The sequence below is a fragment of the Pavona decussata genome, unplaced genomic scaffold (genome assembly GCF_977016875.1).
Source record: "Pavona decussata unplaced genomic scaffold, jaPavDecu1.1 SCAFFOLD_186, whole genome shotgun sequence".
In the NCBI taxonomy this organism is placed as follows: Eukaryota; Metazoa; Cnidaria; class Anthozoa; order Scleractinia; family Agariciidae; genus Pavona; species Pavona decussata.
Window position 1 is genome coordinate 71,449 of NW_028145595.1, and position 11,046 is coordinate 82,494.

The 11,046-nt window shown below is 38.5% G+C and overlaps 1 protein-coding gene across 3 annotated transcripts in view; it reads right to left on the reverse strand.

Annotated features, from left to right (window-relative positions):
- The window catches only part of LOC146462499 (uncharacterized), a 66,609-nt gene extending 59,281 nt beyond the window's left edge, over positions 1 to 7,328 (reverse strand). For all 3 annotated transcript variants that reach the window (XR_014857102.1, XR_014857104.1, XM_085085505.1), the window contains exon 1: positions 7,194 to 7,328. The gene's annotated coding sequence lies outside the window, so the exon portion shown is untranslated. The remainder of the gene's footprint in view (positions 1 to 7,193) is intronic.
- Positions 7,329 to 11,046: the final 3,718 nt, after the last annotated feature.

Sequence of the window (11,046 nt, forward strand, 5' to 3'; positions counted from 1 at the left end):
TGTCAAAAGTAATGAACTTTGTAAATTATCCAGTGCTTGTGGGAATTTGTTGCCCCTTGACAATAATGTTAGCTTAAAGACCTAAAAATCAAAAAACTATTGACTCTTAGTTCAAGCCATTCCTGGACTCCAATGGTCTATCATGCCACAATCTAGGTCATCCAGCATATTGCATAATGTTTGGTGGGACTGGGCCAAGTCTAATGAGCTGCATTGACCAAAAATCTGCAGCAGAACTGTTTAGGGCATTAGAGGCGTCAACAAGAAGAACAGCGTCTGTTCCATTGGCATCAAAAATATTGTGCATTGCATGAATGAATAACAGCCTCACTTCCACTTTTATGGCCTGCGCACACCTGCAGTGAGCCGCTTGCTTTGCATTGGGTTGTGTTACTCTCATCACCCACTTCCCAATTATCCTCCGTATTACTTCACCAACCCCAAGCGGCTGGACCGCGCCCTCTCCTTAATAACAACAACAATAATAATAATAATAATAATAATAATAATAATAATAATGATTGTTATTATTATCATCATTGTGGAAAATATTTAATATTTTTGTTGTTTAAATGAGTAATATTAAAAAGGGAAACTTTTTTAAGGTGGGTAATTGATTTTAGTGCTTTTTGTGTTAAACTTGTTTTAATAATTACATGAAGAAATGATAGGAAGGGTTGCCAAAATAATTACGTTTGTTAATCTCCCAATTACAAGTGGAGTGTTTGATACCAAAGATATTTGATGAAAGTGGTCACTTTCTGTACGAGGCTGTGCAAACATCATCTGGTTATATGTCACACAAACGGGGGGTACTTGGCTCCCATGTTCATGTACAACAGGTACACTTGCAGTAGAATGAAATCGAGCAGAGACCTCCTGTATCTCTTCAATAATAATTGTGTCCCAATTGAACCCTTCAAGGGAAGTCTTGGTGTTCTTCCTTATGACATATAACACAGAGGGTCACAGCACTGCTCATCTATTTTTTTCCAACAACTGGTACTTTAGGCATGATTTCACACTTTGCAATAGCATAATTGCTTTGGAAATCTCAACAGGAATATCTGTCTGCAAGGGAACCCACGGTTTCCTTGTCTCATCCTTCTTCAATGGAGTTTTTGCATGTTTTTGTCATGATCAGATGAAGGGGAAAAAGGAACAGTTTAAAAAAGTTAGATCATTTTTACTTACATATTGATGTACAGCCTTTAACAGAGTACAATTAAACTATCGTTATCTTTAAATTTTTGCCATCTTAATTTTAAACTCAGAGTGCATTATATGTTTGGTTATATAAACACTCCAAGCAATATTATAACTTTTGTATTTTAAGATTGAGGAGGCTTATAAATATTCATAAGCCCCATGGTTTCTTAGCCTCCTCTCCACTTATACTTTTCTTTTATTTGTTTGTCTCTGTACGTTGGGAAATAAATAAATGTAAATATTTTTAAAGTATATCTGCATTTGGACGACCAGCTTTCTTCAGCATTATCTACACCTGTTCTTTAACAGGTCAAGTTGGGTGGCTACTTCACTGTCACAATGTGTTGACTTTCTTGCAGAGAAGATGGTTGTAAGTAGCAGACAACAAGTCTTTATTCTCAACTGCCCCTCTACTGTAAATCTGTATGTACTGGCTATTACATTTGAGACTTAACTTTCATCTTAAGGTAACCTATAAAACAACGGCCTAATTTCACACTTTTAAACGTTTACACTCAAAACAAAATCTCTCAACATTTGAGAAAATGTTCCACACACCATTATAATGCTGAAAATAAAATACATTACCTCCGCCTCTAAAAGAGAATTTTTTTCCGAGTGGTTAGCTAGCTTTGGCAAGATGGGCCGTGACTGAAAAAAAGTGAAACTTTTGCTCTCGTGTGCGGCGTTTGATCATCGTGGAGATGTCTTCAGCGTTTCCCTTGTGGCAAAACCGAAGGGGAAACGGCAACCTGAGATGGACTTCTCTCCACAACAGATCTCTTCATCTCCAAATTTTCATCCACAACAAGGTAAGTAGCTGCTTGCATTTTGCCGTATGGCAGTAGTGCAACTTCCCACGCTAAAACGACTGATGTTTCGTCGGCTAGAAATTGTTGCACTGACAATGACATAATTCAAAACCCGTCTTTGAATTGGAGTGTTTCTAATTTTTGGTGTGCTTTAAGCTAGGGGTAAATGGAGGCGATAGAAAAAAAAAACCGTGACACACACATAAAAATTACAACGCTCCGAGTTTGACATTTCCAAAACAGGGAAGTTGGTTCGGAGGGTTTCCGGTTTGGTTAACTTCCGCAAATGACCAACGGACTTCCTGTCGGTCTTCCATTGTTATGCAGACGACCAATCAAAAAAATTATATTTTTCCATTATCCCAGAGTCTCTCCTGGCGCCGCCCCGCTGACCAAAAAGCCTGAGGACTCTGGGTACGAGATTGGTCTCCGGCCAGAGGCACTTTTATTGCACTGGGGTGATAATTTATAACAAACTTGACAATTTTTTCGTTGTTTTTGCTGACAGACAAACATTTTTGGGTTTTGAAATGACAGCAAATTTGCGTGATACTTCCCCTCTAACGAGGGTAAAACCAGAGTAATATTTAACCATTATTTAACCAGGGTAATATTAGCGTATTAAAATATGCTAATCCAGTTTGATCTGCTCAGTGATGCTTCAGCTGAAATTTTTAGCTGCTGAAAAGTTTATGGAATGGATTTTATTCCCCTAATTTACTCGCTGTTGTTGGCTTTACCAAAATACTTGATGACCTTTTTTCGCCGTTTTAAAATCGAAAAGAATTAGTTTTCCACTGATATTTCATGGGCACCCAACGACAGTTTTCTCTCAGATCCTTTGAGACACTATTTTAGGCTATATGGAGTGCCTTTACAGCTCTGTAGGTTCATTTTAGCCTTCGCTATAATATTTTTATCTGTTCGGTCATTCTAGGGCAACTTGAGTCTTTTCGAAACTACTAGGGGATTTTTGTCCATTTCCCGTAAACCTTAGGTCTTATTTCCTTTCCGAAAATCTTAGCTGACCTTTTTTCGGTACCCGAAACGACATTTTTGTCAATCCGAAAACACTAGGCCTTGAATTTCCCATATCACGAAAGTTCGAAGTGAAAATTCCCTTCAGAAAATTGTAGGGGATTAAGGGCCTATCGAACAGATAATTTACCGAAACGATCCGTTGGGTGCCCCTGATATTTAATTTTGAGCTGACAATTTGCTTGATTAAACTTTAGATTTTTTACTTTACGAGTAAGCTTAAATTTCTGGGCGATTAACTCCTTCCGGAGAAAACTTTAGAATTTTTTTACGACAAAGCCCAAATTTCCGAGGCGATTAGGGCCTTCCAAGCAAATATCCACCGAAGGTACTGTTGGGTCTCCTTGAAAATAGAAACGAAACTATATTCAAAATCTGCCAGCGTAAGAAAGACATTTGCTTCTACCAACAGCTTATACCGACAATAGAGTTCTTTAGCACGAAAAATCCTCAACTGCAGCGGAAAGTACTAATTCCGTTTCGGCTCTACACCACGACTTTAAATCTAAAATTATTCTGCACACAACTCACCTTGACGCCGTTAGCTTGCACGGATGATCGACAGGGCAACCTAGCTAAGACCAAGCGGTTTACAAACGTTATAAAAGCTGCCCTGGCTACGAATCAAAAAGGTGTGCAGTGACGTTAAACGTTAATAATTAACATAATAATGACAATTGAAACATTCATTTGACAGATGAAACTATTCTTAAGCCTGTTCTTTTTTCAGGTTTATTGAGCATCGCAGCTAGATCGACCATATGTAATTATTCTGTACGTATCCTTTTAACAGCTTAGCGATCATAATCTGAAACACCTTATTAGGCTACTTGGGGACTATGCGAAGTTGCCTATGGGATTCAATAAGGATTAATATTAATACTGATATTGACTGTGCCGAATATTTCAGGCTTATAGCGGTGCCTTGTTCTGAACAACAGCTAAAACTATTGGTAGATTGTTACACAAATAAGTTACAAATTTACCGTTCCGTTGTCAAGAAAATCTTCAACACAAAAGTTTCAATTCCGGACAGGTGCACCGACTGAATTTCTAGTGTCATGAACACCGCGTGTGAAAACAGAATATCAAGCAATATGATATGACACCTTGATCAGCGAAATTAAAATGTCGTTAAAAGAATGTCTACTCCAAAGATTGGTTTCGTCGCCGTCTTTGATTCTAAATTGACAAGTGGTTTCCAGTTAGACGAGTGAAAAGCTTCCCTAAAATTCCTGCAAAAAAAGGAAAACATTAAGGATCGATGGTGTTGTTGTTGTTGTTGTTGTTGTTTTTTCCGTTATGTAGGATCACGAGTTTATTTTGGAAGCGTGGGAGTTGTATTACTTGCACATGAGGCGCATGCGCGGCACCCCATAACACTTTTCCTTGCCTTCCTACTTTGCTTTTCGATATTCGCGAACCAAAAAAAGTTTATTTTCCCTTTTGAATTTTGGTCAACCGTGTGAATATTCGCTTAACAGTCATTTTTCAGTCTTTTGAAACGAGGAGATATTGTGCAGACATTTAAATTTAGACGTGTCTTGGTCACGTTTTAACAGGAAATAAGATTCCTACTTCACGTTTTAACCGTAATAAGATGGGCCTTACTCCAGCAAAAAAGGCGACACTTTGAACACATATTAAAATGTCTTGGCACTTCAAAAACATGAATTGAAAAATTGCTATGGCAACGTTTCTCGATAAATAAACAAGTCAAAATCTCACGAATGTGAGCTTAATTTGTCACGTACCCATGATATTAAAACGTGATCAAATGACATACTCGTGAAATAAGGAAATAATAGGCCATTTCCGAGTTGCTGTGAGCCTCACTATGAAAGCGAAGCTAAGTGCAAAACTTTTCATATGAAAATTAGTTCTGTTTGCATATGAATAAGAATTAATTTTTTAACGAAAACTTTGCACTTAGCCTCGCTTTCATAATGAGGTTCAAAGCAACTCGGAAATGGTCTATTTCACTTGCGTTTTGTCAAAATTGGAATAATTCCCCTCGCCTAAAGGCTGGGCGAGGGAAATTACCATTACCATTACATACCCATACTAATAAAAAAAAAAACAAAGGAGACTTTCTAAATAACAGTGCTTTGAAAGACTTGAAAGCGTTAATTATCCCATAACTGTTTGTCTTGCTCTTGCTTTTTGGTTGCTTTCGATCTTATTTCCTCAGTTCAATCTTGGATAATCGTGAAGTAGTCGCTTTGTAGTCATGATAGATCAGAGAATTAACTCCACAGTGTATGTCGTACTGCTAAGAGAACCCATGAATTTCCCACTTACCGTTTTCCCCAAGAAAAGAAGTGGCAGACTGCGTGAGTCAAGTTCAAATCTTTGACCGCTCGGAGGCAATCATTTTTTCAGTTAAGTTTCTTTGTTATGTTTCAAACAAGGACACACCGTGAATACATTGATTTCTCAGTTTAAAGATCCTCTCCTTTTCTTTCTTTCTTTCTTTTTTTTTTTTTTTCTATCCGTAAGCAAATTTTACTTCCGCAATTAAGAAATCCTTCACTTGTGCAGAAACTCGGCAAACCGTGAGAACGAAATTTCCACGTTTACAGTGCGGATCGTTTCTCATTAAACGATTTTAAAATTTAATAGGGATGGCGCAGTGGTGAGAGCACTTGCCTCCCACCAATGTGGCCTGGGTTCGATTCCCGGACTCAGGTTCATATGTGGGTTGAGTTTGTTGTTGGTTCTTGCCCTTGCTCCGAGAGGGTACTCCGGTTTTCCCCTCTCCTCAAAAACCAACATTTCTAAATTCCAATTCGATCTGGAAAGTGTTTTACGCCTAGAATCATTTATCCCAATCATTCACTCATTTTTACGCCGTTTGTTAAAATTATCATAGTAATTACCCTTTTGGTATTGCAATACTGTGTCATCTATTTGAAGCAAAACATTGAAATTACACATTGTCATCAAAGACAGCTGAAAAACTTATGGCCAAGATTTTCAGGAAAAGGAATGTTATAACGCTACGGATGGCAAGGATGAAAATAAATACCAGCGTGAAAAAGTCGAGAAGACATTTAAAACTCTTTTCTTGTGTCTTGAATGGAACTGGTAAATATTTATTGCAGTACGTTCTTTCTTTGAAAATTTATTTGATTTTGTTTGATGGTTGTGTTCGATTGTAGTCGCCATCTTGGCTCATCAGAAAATGACGAGCGAAACCTGGGGAGAGTACCAATACTATTAGTGAATGGAGGTGTGACAAACTCCTCAGCTCGGCAATTTGAGGAATACAATTTTGTTCCCTAAAACTTTCTACGACTTTTTTAAAAGTACATCTGTTTGTATTCCGTCTTAAGCTGTATTTAACTGTGTTAGCGTAACACTGGTAACGCTATAAACTATGCCTTCAAAAAGACCATGCACAAGACAACACTCTTAGTGATTTCCGTAAATGTTCTCTATTACTGAGGCTGCTCACAAACTAATAATAAATCAATTTTCAAATCTGTATTAAAGCCCGGTAAAGTAAATTGAACTCCGGATATGTGGTCAATTATTTTACTGACCAAACGTGAGGCCCAAAATAAGATAGGCGTGAGTAAGGACGGTGCCTACTAATAAGGAAGTATTTTTGCACGGTTTATGACTATGCGGGGAAAGCAGATCTTAACAAGGGCTTTTGAAATCCAAAAAGAAAATTGGGGGTAACCACCCATTTTTTAGAGATAATTAAGAAATAATTATTCTAAAAAACAACAAAATACAAAGCAATGTATGAAGTTTTTTCCAAATCGAGTAAAATAAATACCAGCGTGAAAAAGTCGAGAAGACATTTAAAACTCTTCTCTTGTGTCTTGAATGAAACTGGTAAATATTTATTGCAGTACGTTCTTTCTTTGAAAATTTGTTTGATTTTGTTTAATGGTTGTGTTCGATTGTGGTCGCCATCTTGGTTCATCAGAAAATGACGAGCGAAACCTGGGGAGAGTACCAATACTTTTAATGAATGGAGGTTTGACAAACTCCTCAGGTTTCGATTGTCATATGAATTCAAGATGGAGACCGTTTAAACACAAATCGTACGGAAAACGTCTGTTGGTGGGTGACTATAAGCAGTTTAACACGTACAATATAACAGGCTTAGATTTCACATACCTTTCTTTCGTCCAAACCTTGCTTTTTCCAGATCGGAAGCTGTTGGAACAGAATGCACTGAATTCGATCTTCTGTCGGCCTTCCTTGCTTGCCAAGGTGGGACATACGCAGGTGTAGCCCACGTGCCGCGACCGGCAATTCTCGTGCGCTGGTGTCTTGCAGCAAATCCCCTAAGTCTAGACGAAGATGACGAATTGCCAGCAACTCCTTTACTAAATGTAGTTGATGAATCTCTCCTCAAAGAACGACGCCTAACATGCTCATTGAAGTCCTTGATGTCATCTTCTTCCGAATCAGATTCCAATCCCCAGAATTTATCTCTTTCTTTGATGAGTCTGTGACACTCTTCACAGCGAGTGCCAGGTTCGCCTTTAGCCGTTCCCACTTGGCAAACTGCAGCATGTATTGCACTTGTCTTCCCCAAAGTGACTTCCCCGAAGCGTGCAATTCGAGCAGTTTGTAAACTCTTCTTGTTGTTTCGAGCTGATAAATCCGCTGAGGCGATTAGCGCAGAACTGACTTTCCTATGTCTCCTGGTCACTTGCAAGCGTGTTTTTCGCTCCTTCAGAAAATCTCGAAGATTGTTAATTCTGCTGCGAATCAGTTGGTCAGTTGAATATGTTTCGTAATCTTTCTTTTCATCGGCGCTTCTCTCTTGCCAATCTTCCGTCTCGTCTTCTTCAGCTGTGCTAACCCGAACAGGTACTTGGGAACGCAAATCAAATCTCACTTTGTACACAGATCGAGGTGGTCTGGACCTCAACCACAAGCTTGATTTACCAAGTATTTCTTTTCTTTTTGCACTTATCCTGCTCCACATCTCATCGTCATCTGGGTACACAAATGAAAAAATAATGTTGAGATTAATCAAATGTCTTATTTTCCACTCCCCTCGGGGCTTTTCAGGGATATATTAAAATAATAATAATAATAATAATAATAATGCTTTATTTAATGAGGGTGACATCAATTACTGATGACTCAGTAGTTAACATAAAGGCCCTCCCTAAACTATCCTAAAACAAAGGTAAATTAAACTGGGTTTTTTGTTACTTTATTTAACGTGGAAAAACACACTTAACTATTCGCTAGTTTCCAGGTGCTCCACGATTTAAAATTAAGTAATGGACGGTAACTATAAAAAAATAAAAATTAAAAAAAACTTATTTACATCGAACTTAAAATTGAAATTGAAATTTATAATTTAAATCAGTCGGAAAATATCAAAATATCCGACGAACTAAATGTGATAAATTATAAGTCAACGGGTATTAACATGAAAATCAGTTTGTCGAATCTTCTTTAAAAAGTCATTTGAACCTGCCATGGAACGAATATCTCGAGGTTGTGTGTTGATACAAGTATACTGTTGATACAAGTTAAGGACGGTTACTACTATTGTTACTGCGCATACGTTCTGCGCATCGCGAGATACTCGGGTCTCCTATGGGTAGTGCCTACTAAAACAGGAATATTTTTGCGCGGTTTAAAACTATACGGAGAAAGCAGAACTTAGCAAATGCTTTTCGTATCTCAAAAGAAAATTGAGGGTAACCATGCATTTTTCAGAGATAACTAAGCTTCAATTTAGGAAAAAATCCCATACATTGCTTTATATTTTGGAGCTTTTTAGAGATATTGTTCCTTAATTATCCCTGAAAGATGCGTGGTTACCCCGAATTTTCTGTTTCGATTCAAACATCCCTTACTAAGATCTGCTTTTCCCACATAGTCATAAGCCCGGTCATAAGCCGCACAAAAATACTTCGGTATTAGTAATTAGCATAGTCAATGTACGTCAAAACACTGTGTGGGGGCCTTTGCCAGTCGACTGGTTGTGGCGCAGTCTAGTCTACAATGCCCCCTTATGTGAATGTGAATTTGAGTGATAGACACTAGGGGTAGTATGAGACGGGGCATACGGGCAAGCGTTTCCTCTCTATCCTTTCCCCCTCCCCTCCTCCGATCTTTCGTTCTTGTCCCAACTTTTTCGCGCTCATAAACGACAAATTCAGCAACCCCTCCCATAGAAATTCTTACGGCGCAGACTAGGATCTCTTGGAGACAATCATAATCCTCCTACCGCTCAACTTGAACCAGTTTATCTATCTAAAAGGTACATTTATTCATTTATATAGTATTAAATATAGAATACCACTAGATATAAGCAACCGCAAGTTCTGATTAGCTCCCTGCTAGTAGGCTATCACCCGGCTTATAATCCATGAAACAAATAGCATTATTTTTGCATGGTCAAAGTGCGTCACGTCTCGAAATATGCCACAACTGAGACGGAGACTTATCAGATGATATTTTCCAGCCCAGTCAGGCGCTTCAATGCCATAAAAACTGAGGTTATTTGATATAACATTAACCGTAGGAACGTTTTGCTGTCGGAACAGATGAGAAATTCAAAATTCTTGACGAATCGAAAAGAAGCCCCGAAAAACACTTTAAAAGTGTCAACATTGAAGTTACGCGCGCTTTCTGCAAAAAGAAACAACTTTAAAAACATGAGCGATTATTTTTTTCCTTGAAATTCATCTGTTCCGCGAAGCTGTAGTTTTCCACGAGCCTCGCTCTTGTAACTGGTCGCCCTTAGAAACCGATGTGCGCGGACAAATATCCTGGCAGATATTAACACATTTCGCGCCAAATAACTTGTGGTTATTGTTTATATATCATATGATTAGGTACCTCACCCATGCAGGTAGGTGGAGAAAATAAGTACAGTCTAGAGATCCGCCAGTGGTCACCTCCCCAAAACGGCCTTATTTTCCCTCGCAAACAAGTTGATGTGATGTCTTACAAGATTTTATCAACTTAATAAATGTAGATGTAGAAGGCTCCTCAAAAATTGAAGGGCCCCTTCTCTCAGAGTAACAGCCAACAGTGGCCATGATAGAGAAGACCGACTACAATTTAGAATGTGGTTTGATTATACACTGACAAAAATCTCACCTTCGTCGTAGAGGAAGGTTTTTGAAAATTCCTCAGGTTTCTCTACTTCCCATCTTTTCTCTACCACATCCATTCTCAATTTTAACTCATTCACTTCATCGAACAAGTCATCAAGCGCGATTGCTTTTACATGACTGTTCAGATCTTTCAAAACCATTTCAATGTCTGCGATCTCTTTCCTTCTCAGAGGCTTAGTGATATGACTTTTCGTGAGGATCTCGCGGATATCTCCCAACGCCTCTAAAATTGTTAATTTGTCTTCTTCGTCTGCACTATCTTGAAAGTTTTTGAACAGATCTATAACGGACTCCAGTTTCCATAAAAGACGTTCTTCTTTGGCCGCTACTGTCGTACTTGTCCACATATTTAAGAGAAGATTGCCCTTGAAAGTTCCTTTACATTATTGTTTTTACAGTTTACGATTTTTTTTTTTTCATCCATGGTGAACACAACCTAGAAACGTCTGTTTACGTCATATCTTTTGATTAGAACTTATACTTCGCGCACGCGCTGACATAACATTCCTTAAGATCGAGGGTTTCCTCTTAAAACCAGGAGCCCATCACCCGCTTAAACCTCAAACCGCAAACGTCGCCCAGCAGTTTACAGCTCGAAGTTCCCCGTATGTGCAAGATCCGGACTGAAGATTGAGGGTAACTTTTTACCTATGTATCATGGGATACTTGCAAGAAAACAAGATGGCGGCTGCATGGAGGACAGTATCGATGCGTGCACTAATGTGGTTGGTAATTCTTGTAATCTCGCAAATGAATCAAACAAACCTCTCTTTCATCGAGATAACTCGTTAATAAGGAGAGTAAATTTGACGTTTTAACGTAGCTTTTTGGTTTAAAAACTAGCGGAAAACTCTGTCGTAATTCACTTGCCTCAA